Below are 11,548 nucleotides of genomic sequence, written 5' to 3'. Positions count from 1 at the left end.
AATTTATTAACATTTTATAAATGATTTAATATTTAATTATACATTTATTTTAATAACTAATATTTGCAATTTCTAATTTAAAGCTAAACTATTCTAAATGTAACTGTGTTCTTTTTTTTCACAGGTAGATGGCGCCATTGTGTCATTTGCGTATTATTATTGCTTTTCTGTATTTGTATGTTAAGGTAGTCCAACGAACAATGTGTACGTAATGCGTGCATGGATGCCATTTTGTAAGTTCTTTTCTTTGCGTCGGTCAGTTCTGCTGGAGCTCTCCATTTTTTGCATCTGTTTTTTTCTTCGGATCACTTTTTTTTCTTCTGGGATTGGAACTTGGATTTGTTTTTGTATTTTTTCTCATTGGATTTCGCTTTCTTTCTTGGATTTCAGATGCTGCATCGTGGATTGGATCACGTTTTTTTACTTTGCTGGTTTCTTGATTTTTTTTTCCCTCAGATTTTGGATTCTGCTTCGTGGAGTGGAGTATTTGTTTTTCATTTTGCTGGTTTGTGGATTGTTTTTTTCTTGTATTTTGGATTCCGCATCGTGGATTGGATTATGTTCTTTTAGTTTTTTTACTTGGCTGGATTTTAGTTGTTTTTCAGTGGTTGTATTCTACTTATTGGAGCGGATTCTGTATTTTGGATTCCTTGGATTGGATAATTATGGCACAACTGGACTTTTTTGGCGACTTCTTGGAGCGGATTCTGTATTCTGGTGAAACTGGACTTTTTTGGTGAGTATTTACGTTTTTTAACATTTTAGGTTATATGCCAGTGCTTCTAAATAGCTAATAGCATCCATTGGTTCAAATCTGTTTACTATAGTTAGTACACATTCCTCATAATCTCTGTACTTTTTCTTTTTTCTATGGGTATGTTCCAGTGAAATGGTTTGAGCTATTTTAAATTCTTGGGCTGATTGTTCCATCTTTAGGTGCTTTAGAAAATGCCAGAGATTTGGGTTGCTTATGTGAAATTGTTTATTTATTCTGTTGTGCCACCCATGTAGCATGTTGTTGGTTCTTGCTCTTTCTTCTTTGACTGCTAGGTAGCAGTTCCATATCGAAAATGCATATTTTGCCTTTCTCCTTGCTCCATTTCGTGTTAGTTGCCCTACCTAGGTGCTCTCGATGTAGTCCTGTAAGTCAGTAAAGTGTTCTTCATTTATTTTGTAGTAGTCTGTGTCAATTAATTTTTCGTAATATTCAATCACCTGTTCCTCCTTTACAAATGCCAATGCAAATAATTGTTTAATGCTGTGTTGGAATTCGCTGTTTTCGATGTATTTGTTTTGGAGGCCCAGTTTTTGAATTTTTCGCCAAATGGTCTCCCTAAAGTGGAAAAAACATCCTTGGATGTTTGTGTCGGCGTATATTGATTTAAATGCTTTGAGTTGTCCTTGTTCGAAGCCCATTACTACTGTTGTAGGCTTTTTATCCGGAATTGCTTCCTTGCGTTTCCCAAATATACATCTGCATAATTGTTCCATTCTATTTGGCATTAATATATATACTAGCGGTATAAGTGTCTGGTTTATGGTGCCCTGCACACTATAAAACTGTTGAAACGGGTGAGGACATGCTTTAAACGTTGCGTCGCCATGCCATACTTTGAATTTCCAAGGTGTGATAAGTTATCCTCTGTTGTATATATTAGTATCTTTTCTTTTTTTGTTTCTATTGTTGTGAAGTGAAACTGTTCACCCTTTAAAAAATTGCTGGAATTTCTATTTCCTCATATGTTCGGTTTTCTTTCAGCTGTTTTTTCTGTTTATGCTACGCTAGATTTGTTTGGTTTCCGGCATCTGCGCCGCAACATGTAATGGGATTTTTTCCAATTTTTCGGCCTGTTACCGATCCACTTGCCCCATTCGGGTTTTTATCAGCAGTTTTTAAAATTTCATTTAGAGTCTTTTTTATTAGTATAGCCGTTCTGTCATGCATATGATTATGCTCCCCGCTGCTTTTTATGTTCTCCCCTTCAGTAAATGCTCTTCCCGTACACTTTTTCTTGTGGTATTCTGTACACTTCCAGTATGTTTTTTCTTTACGTACCATTTCGCGACTGTATGTGTAGCCTCCATATATTAACTGGTTTCCTCCCATCTGCGACTTGACATACTCAATCGTGTCACTCATTTCATATCTGAAATATTGAAATTGATGGTTAATTTTCATCGCATGTACTACTTATAGGTTACGCATTTCATTTGTCATTCTTTTTTTGTCATTACTCATTACTATTACCTGTATTTTTCTGTCACGCAGTATTACTTTCTTCTTAGTAGGTGTCTTCGTTCTCCGTTTCTGTCACACACTGTCAGTTTGTTTTCAACTGTCAGCTGTGTGTCACTGTTTACATAAGGCTCTTTACTCGTGCTCTGTTGTTCGTGTTTTAACCCTTACTTGACCAGTATTTTAAGTATTATGTGGTTTTGGTAGTCTGAATATTTTGTGTGTTTGTGGAGGGGGGTTTGAGGGTTGGAGGAGTTGGTAGGGGAGTTTGGGGGGACACCACCCTCCATAATGTGCACATGTTTCGGGAAGATTAACAATCTCATTTTGTACCAAGACTAATTACTTACTATGTACAAAGCTTTTGTTTTGACGGAATCACGTTTTACATTCTTTCTATGTGTTGTCGAAGTTTTTACTTTAGATGCTTTTTTTTCAAAACTTTTGTTTGTCGACGGTTTATTTTCGATACTATCACTATAAACCCAAGGACAGTATTCTGGGACGTCCTTTAGGGGTTGCCAGGTGTCGCAATTGCGACCCCTGTGGTCTACCTTGCTACCCCTAAAAGGAATGTTGCTTCTGGAGTGGCTGGCTTTCTTGTTCAGTCGTCAACAGTTTGTTTTGAAGCGAGGTTGGCACACTGTTTCTCTGTCTAATCTTGCTGCTACGATCCTTGAGGACCGCAGTAAAGTGCTCCAGTGTACACTTGAGACTGTCTTGCAGACATTTACATCTGTGGCCGATGCTCTTGCTCCCACAAGCGCTCCCTGGTGAAGACCCATCAGTCTGAAGCTTGGTTCACTGCTGAACTAAAAGATCTCAGACTTCGCTGTAGGCAGGCGGAAAGGATATGGAGGATGGCATACCTGTTGACCAACCGTGCCTTATACCGGCTCAGTACTCTCGATTATCATAAAGCCATTATAGTTGCTAAATAGACTTACTTTAGCACTAAAATTGAACAGGCCATAAATCAACCCAGAGCTTTGTTTTTGGTTGTTCAGTCTCTATCAGTGCAGGCTAAGTTCCAGCCTGCTATTCTTCCATCTCAGGATCTCTGTGACTCCTTGTCCGTGTTCTTTGAGGAAAAGATAATTACCATCCGCAAAGCTAATGATAGGGTTCGATCCTAAGAGGAGCAACCTATAACTTCTCCTTGTCCCACCTGCCCTGTACCCGTTCTGACCGCACAGTGATCTTGTTTTCCAGTGTTTTCTTATAGGGAAGTGCTGGCAGCTCTTAACAATCTCACGTCAGCGTCACCTAGGGATTCCATCTCGCTCTCTGTGTTAAAGGATATTTCTGACGCTATTGTTCCGAGACTCACTGAGGCTGTTAATGATTCCTTCTCTTCTGGAGTCATTCCAGATAATCTTAAACATACCCTGGTTATCCCATTGCTGAAGAAGCCTGGTCTGGATCCCGCAGTTCTATCACATTTTCAGTCTATTTCCCAGCTTCCTTGCCTCATGAAGTTATTGGAATTCATGATGTCCCCTCTTCTCCGTGCTTTCTTGGAGTCATCGGGTTTCTTTGACCCATTACAGTCAGGCTTTTGCCACGGTGGGGCGGGGGGCCTGAAGTCAGTGCTTGTCTCTGTTATAGATGACCTGGCTTGTTTGGTTGGTTAGGGTGGGAGCCCTGATTTTGCTTGATTTATCAGGGGCGTTGACACCGTTGGCCACCCAACCCCGATCACCCATATGTCCTCTGCTGGTCTCTCTGGCCAATTCCTGGCCCGGTTTTCACCTTTTCTGATGGGGCGCTCCCAGACAGTGTCTCTTTTCTCTTTTATGTCTCAGACTATTTCTTTGCCCTGTGGGGTCCCTCAGGGCTCCTCACTGTCTCCGACGATATTCAATCTTTATATCCAACCGCTTTTGAGTATAATCCATGCCTTCAGCTTTTTATGTTATTCCTGTGCCGATGATAATCAAATTATTGTGCGGTTGGATTTAACCCAACCTGAGATGGCGGGTAGATTGAAGAAGTGTCTTCGGGCCATTGTGACTGGATGGCCTCCAGTTGGCTTAAGTTGAACGGAGACAAAACCGAGGTGTTGGTTGGTTGTTACAGCGCTGCCCTCTCTGTTTTAGACCCCTGATTTCTGGACTGAGAGTCTTGGCCCGTTTCCCCTGCCGGTCTCTTCCGTGAAAGATCTGGGTATAAAAATCGCTGCTTCTCTGTCTATGGCCAAGTTTCCTCAGTCTGCCAGAAAGCTTATTTCAAACCTTGGACTCTTCTGTCAACTGGTGCAGAATCAAAGGCTTAAATATCACTAACCTGGGCAGACTGCGATTCGCAACGGAGGCATCTGGCAGAGATAGAGGAATCCCCCCGTGGGAGTCCTGCTCTCTCTCTCTCCCCGGATTGAATATCAGCGAGGAGGGAGGCAGAATCCCCAGGGGAAACCCTCCTGGGGAATAAAACCCTGAGTCGCGATGGCTCTTCGGGAACGGATGGTAGCAGCTTGGACGGGTCCCTCTAGGCGAGCTGGAGCGCGAAGAGGATTGGATACCTTTCCGGGAAAACAAGATAGAACAGGTAAGTGCCAGGTAGGAAGGACTGAGAGAAAAGGAGAGTACTAAGGTTTGGAAGTGACACGTACGTGATGTTCAGAATGTGATCCTCAACGGGATGAGGACGTTCTTGGGTGTGTCTGGATGACCGAGAGTCTGATTACTAGGATTAGAACTGTGGTGCTGAGCGAACGGAAAAGTAGAGGAATAAATGTTAAATATGGCAGGATAGAGTGTGCTGGAGAGGACGCTAAGTTTAAGTGAACTTACTGACAAGGGCGGAACTCCCATCTCCAAACTAATGGTGGAGGCAGGATACGGCCTGAGAGTGCGCCTGCGGGTATGGGAGGCAGAAAGAAAGGTGGAAGTTAGATATCAGAGGAGAATGTGAGTTAGCAATATCAGAAGGAGGAAATCCTAGCGGCGAACTTACGAGCGTCGGTATGAACAGTAGCGACACGTATGCTAGCAACACTTCCTTCCTTATCAGGAGTCACGTGAACAGACGCAGGAACGTCAGATGTGCGTGGAACAACTAGACCGCGGTCATCCTTACAAAGAACCGCCGATTTGGTAGCCTGCATTATCACGTTATGTGCCATTCTTCCTAGTCTGCTGCTTTGCCACCATGACCAACGATGATAATGTGTAACATCTTCGCAAAGTTCTTCCTTGCATTCCTCTTAAAATTCATGCACCAGTGGTTTCTTCCCTGGTTATCAGCAATATTGACTATTGCAACGCTCTGTATCTTGTTCTTCCACGATATCTGCTTCAGCACCTCCAGCTATTGCAGAATGCAGCAGCCAGGACTGTTCTTCACCCTCTTTTTGACGCTCAGATGACTCCGTTTTTGCGTCAACTTCACTGGCTTCCCATGGAGCAGCATATTAAATTCAAATCGCTATGCTTAGTGCATAAGGCTGTCCACAAACTAGGAGCCGAGTTTCTTCAGGCAGAGTTCAGTATTCATAAACCTGCCAGGCCACTTCGCTCGCAAGCACTGAAGACCATCCAGCCACCGAGGGTCAGGCTTGTTCGAGTGGGCAGCCATGCTTTTTCAGTGGCGACAGCAAAAGCCTGGAATCTTCTTTCTTCGCATAATATTGAGACTCACTTGCCATTTCGTCGGTCATTGAATACCTTTCTCTACTAGTCCTCCTGGTTTTGGCTGACCTCACTTCTTAGCTTAGCGCCAAGATGCCCTCAGGCCTATGTTGCGCTCTACAAATGAGTCTAAGATAAGATTAGATCTTTAGGAACTTTCAGCAGTGACCCTAAATGAGAAAGAATAGGAATACCAAATCATTTGTGTTTCTGGAATTCTATACAATAATTGCTTGACTCATTAAAGGCTTATTTCAGGCACACTTGAGGGGGTGAGTCAGTGATTTAGTCTGTTCTTAAACACGTCAACTAAGTCTTTCATCATTCTGAGGTTGATAAATGAGTACCAACACAGGTTGGGTGGTATTGTATGCATATTTGTTCTATATAAAGTGCTTATGCATAAGTGCTATATGATAACACATCATTATCATTTGGCCATGGAGGTCTGCTTGCATTCACAGTAATTTGGTAATCGTATCCATATTTTTCATAGTGTACTCAGGAACAATGCTATGTGATTCCACTTCCTGTTTTGTCAAGGGGTGAAAGGTTGTGTTTCATCACTTTCCATGATATCACTTTGGGGTGGGGGTCAAATGTCATCACTTCTTGTGATGTCATCAGAGGTCAAAGGTTGTGTGATGTCACTTCCGCTACCCCTGGCATTTTGGTGAAATGATGTCCCTGACAGTATTATTATTATTCGATGGTCGTAACTTGCTCCCATCTTAGACTTAGGTTTAGATTAGGCGTTTACCTCACCCATTTTGCAGTTGAATAAAGACCCTTGAACTTTGATCACTTGTGTCTGTCTTACTTTAATACCATGCCCTCCTTACAGGTGGTAGCAGGGGAAGGTGAGGAGGGGTAATATCTTGAAGGAGGAGGTGGCAACAGCAAGAGAAGGTGTGGTAATCTGGGGGAATTGGAAAGATCAAAGAGCCAGGAAGAGGTGATAATATCGGGGGAAGAGAGAATTGGTACAAAAAAGGAGGAGGTGGTACCATACCACCAGGTGGTGACAGTGCAACCGAGTAGGAGGAAATAGTGACATCAGTTGGCAAAGGTGGTAGGCAACATCAAGTGGCAAAGTCAACACAGATGGAGTGAGTGGAAACCCAAACGTGATACAGTCAGGAGGAGAAGATAGTGGTTTGGAAGTAGTAAAATCGGGAAGTGTGGTGCAGAAGAGGTGGTAAAATTGAGAGACAAGACAGTTGGGATCAGCTAAGGAGATATAGAGGTTCCAGGACAGGAGTAGGTATGACCACCAGGAGGTGAAAGTTATACTCAAAGAAAGAATGAGAGCAGTCCTATATAATCAAACGGTCGATATAGAATCTGGTATGCCTGTTCAGCCCTAGGCAGCACCAGAGGTTGGGAGGAGGAATAAAAGTGGGACAGGGAGACTTCCAGAAGTTAAGAGATCAGGAACAGAGGAAGCAAGAGGGACCTTGGTTAGGGAACTAACCAAGAGACACCTCTGCAGCTCTCCCTTATGGGTATTTTCACTGACCTGGCTGCTGGCAAGACTATGAGAACAAATTAGTCTTGGGGTATGGGACTCAGGAAAACACTGACATGTACCCCTGACTGGGTATGTGTCAGAAATACACCAAGAAAGAAGGTATGTGTCATGCCTGCGCCATGGGCGCACACATTGACAACCATCATGCACTATTTGTTATTCATTTATCTTCAGAATACTCTTGGAACAACCCCTATTCACACTTTGGTCCTTAATTCCCATTTGCGTGACTTTGGTGCTTTCTTATTTAACTCAACTAACTACATGTACCACAATGCACCTTGCTACAGCTACCAATTCCTGGCCATTCCCATTCGTCAGCATTGGAACCACAATCTCCAGAAGCCCTAGGGATCAGTGCTGCTTCCACCATCTCAGGACCAGAGAGGGAGGAGGCAGATTGTATTCAGGTGTGCTGCTCCAGGTGCTGCCAATTAGCCTGCCTCAGTACAGGGCAGGGCGGTATTTAAGCAGCTGCCTGCAGGAGCTCAGTCTCTTGCATCAAGAGTCTCCCAGACCCTGTTTTGCTTTTGATCCAGTGCCCTTTCCGGGCTCCCTGCCTTGCAGCCTGCTTCCCTCCGCTGCCTACAGCCTTTGTCCTCTGGGCTCCTTGCCTTGCAGCCTGCTTCACTCCACTGCCTACAGCCCTTGTCCTCTGGGCTCCCTGCCTTGCAGCCTGCTTCCCTCCGCTGCCTACAGCCCTTGTCCTCTGGGCTCCCTGCCTTGCAGTCTGCTTCCCTCCGCTGCCTACAGCCCTTGTCCTCTGGGCTCCCTGCCTTGCAGCCTGCTTCACTTTGCTGCCTACTGCCCTTGTCCTCTGGGCTCCCTGTCTTGCAACCTGCTTCACTCCGCTGCCTACAGCCCTTGTCCTTTGGGCTCCCTACCTTGCAGCCTGCTTCACTCCGCTGCCACAGCCCTTGTCCTCTGGGCTCCCTGCTTTACAGCCTACTACACTCCTTTGCCTTTGGCCCTTGTCCTCTGGGCTCCCTGTCTTGCAGCCCTGCTCCTTTGGGCTCGATCCTTGCTGCCCTGCTCCTCTGGGCTCTGTCTGCCGCCTACTACCTCTCTCTGCCCTGTTCCTCTGGGCTCCCTGCCTTGCAGCCTATTACAGTCTTCCGCAGTCCACAACAGTTTACCTGCACCTTGTGCCATCCGTTACTACAGCCCTGCTTCCCTGTTTGCAGACCCCTGTTTCCTGGCTGCTGCTCCCTTGCTCTCTTCCTTGTTTGCTACCCCCTGTTCTAGATCCCTGTCCTTCTCTTCCTTGAGTCCTCTGTCCTTCCCTTAGGTTACCCATTTCAGTTATACTGCCTTTCTTTCATTTCCTTCTGCTAGATTGCTCATTGACTTCCTTTTCTCTGGATATTTCTGTTCTCGTCTTCTCTTGTGTTTATGTAGATCCCTTTGTACAGAGTATGACTGTTGGTTTCCGGCAGGCAACCTCTGCCCCTTCCCTTGTCTCGTTTTCAGTGTAACAGACACCCACAGCTGTTCTTCCCAGCTATGAGCATACAGCGTGGGCCTCTGTAATAGCAATCTGTGCAGAAGGCTGGAGTTTCCTAAGGTCTGTGGAACACTCTTTCCCATTTCTGCATACACCCCAAGAGGGAATCCAGTTTGTTTGTAACTTTGTATTTCGTGCTACAGTTGCCTACTCTTCTTTCTTGTTGAGCTTCCTACTGTGTGTGTGCTTATCTGTCACCTTACATCAGCACAGCCACCTAAACCCTACCTGGGGCCCTGTGCCACTCTTGACAGAGTGCTATCCCTGACAGTCTGTTGTAACAGATGTATTTAATTTAAACAATCCACGTTTCCCTAACTTCCTAAAGTTGAGGTTTTAAACTAAATAATATATCATTCATTGTGTCATGAGAGGACAAAGGCAGTGAATATTGCAAGAGAAATGTGCACAAGATCACACAGTGAATAGCTGTGAGTCAAACCGCATGCACTCAGGAACCAAGACACATGTACACTAAAACCCAGGATGTGCAAGTAGAGCGTGATAAGAATACAAATATATGAAAAGGGATGTGGGGTAAGCACGTAGAAGCTACTTATGATTACAAAGAAAGTCAGCAAGTTCCTCGCTCACAATTGCTGTTACAGGTACTGTTAGCGCTAAGCCCACATACACGACAAGCAATGACATGATTTGTGAGCTAACACCCATGTTGACATTGTATATGTTAACTTAAAGACAATACTCAGGAGGACGAGAAATACCAACTGAAATGTCAGCAAAGCCCACAAACCCTGTTGATCAAACAGGGACCCAGAAAGGCTATAATAGCAAAGGGGGATAATTTAACACATCAGACTCCTCACAAAGGACAAGTAGGAATAGTGATTACAAAATAGTGAGGAAAACATAGGAATTCTCACAAGAGCTGGGAACAACAGCACACCACACCTAACAATCAATAGGGAACAAAGGGAGAAGTGAAAGGTAAAACCTGGAACAGACACCAGGAGAAATTAAGGAACAGGAGCAGGGAAAATGAAATTAAAAGAGCAAAACCTCCCCCCTCCCCACCCAGGAAAGGAAAGGCAAACTGGGAAAAAAACACGAAATGCGGAGTAACTAATGGATCAAGGTATCACAACAGAATAGCGCAAAGTCAAAGGAATAAAGAACACAGACAAACTGGGCTGCACAGAAAAAGGAAGTGTTAGGGAGAATTCTCTGTAAAGGCTAATTTCTCAAACTTAGTGAGTCCCCCAGCAGCTTTGCTGGATTTTTGGGGTTTATTTTTTTCTCCTGCTAAGAGTGAGACTCTTTTCCTCCCACTCTTAGACATGAGTTGAGGTGTTCCTTTGACTTTGTATGTGTTTTATGGGCTATGGGGTCCTTTACCCATAGGGCTTCATGTGTTTTTGGTATGTGGGTTACACAGCACCCTCCGTGCCGTAACCCAGGGGTGTCGTAGCGACCCCCAAACATAGACTCCATACCCTGGGACTGACTACTGTCTCCCAGGGCATGTAAAGTCACCATTGGCTTTACTAGTCTCAAATTGTGAACAGAACCAGTACAAACCATCCTATTGTGGACGTACTGGTCGGGGCAATTCAATTGCCCCGCGGTCTGTTGTTCGAGGAGGCATGTCCAGTCCCCCCCGACCGAGTTTTGGCTGGTGGCAGTGGATACTACTTTTTATATTCGACCGCGAATATAGTCCTATGGGATTTTCGCATTGTTCGAGGCTACCACTTTTTAAAATAGCCTCGAACATACCGTCGGTTTATTAAATTAATATTAATTCACTGGTTGGTAATTTTTGCCGAAACTTGGTTACAAAATGGCGTTTGTGTTCGCTTCTGTGACTCCAACCCAAGTCGAGCCCTTTGTTCCACTTTTTGGCAGGCTTCCCCACAGAAGCCTCCAAAAGTGGTGCCACTCTGTCTGGGTACCACAGGAGGTGTGGGAGGGGGTTTAGGCACCCTGGACTGAGTTGATTCGGCAACTCAAGTCGCACTCTTGTGTGATTGGCCCAAGTGGTGAGCCGCCCGGCTCACCACTTAGCATGTTTGATTGACAGCTAGGCTGAATGAATGAAGGTTTTCTGCATAAAAGCAGGGCTTTGGGGACTGGAACTTCAGAAGTCGCCGCAGGACCTAAAGACTCCGTGGAGGGAGAAGCCGAGCCGACCTGCAACGACGACACCACCGGTGGAGCCCTGCGGAACCGTCTCACCACATTTCCCGACGACAGAGGAGATCTCCAGCCCGGAGAGTCTTCTTCCTTTGACTGGTGGGGATAACCAGTTTGCCCGTCTTTTCGCCTTCCTGGACCATCTCGTGGCCGCCTTGCCCGTGCCAAGCACCCCGGCAACCGGAATACCACAGATCACCACTACCGTGAAGAAAAGGGTGGTACCTTGTAACCGGGAAACTCCACGGCTGGTTTCTTCCCTGGCAGCTCAACGACCTTGTTACACTTCGGGCTTCCCCGCGGGCCTCCTTGCAGAATACGATTTCTTTACAAGCTCCTCTGTGGACCAGATACAGGTTGCCATGGCGCATGTACAAACTACGACGGACTCCAGGTCACCTGACACGTCCTGTACGTGGAAGACGTACGGCAAGACACGCCCCCTTACGGCTATAAAACAACCGTCTTTCAAGGGGCTTGTTGCGGCTAATTAG

At 45.2% G+C, this 11,548-nt stretch overlaps 1 long non-coding RNA gene across 1 annotated transcript in view; it reads left to right on the top strand.

Annotated features, from left to right (window-relative positions):
* Window positions 1–258: 258 nt before the first annotated feature.
* The window catches only part of LOC138567546 (uncharacterized), a 53,126-nt gene continuing 41,836 nt past the window's right edge, over window positions 259–11,548 (top strand). Inside the window, exon 1 of the long non-coding RNA XR_011302249.1 lies at window positions 259–736. This is a non-coding gene — a long non-coding RNA (uncharacterized lncRNA). The remainder of the gene's footprint in view (window positions 737–11,548) is intronic.

Source organism: Ambystoma mexicanum, chromosome 2p, assembly GCF_040938575.1.
Source record: "Ambystoma mexicanum isolate Mex_15411 chromosome 2p, UKY_AmexF1_1, whole genome shotgun sequence".
Lineage (NCBI taxonomy): Eukaryota > Metazoa > Chordata > Amphibia > Caudata > Ambystomatidae > Ambystoma > Ambystoma mexicanum.
This window is presented reverse-complemented; position numbering and strand designations above follow the sequence as displayed.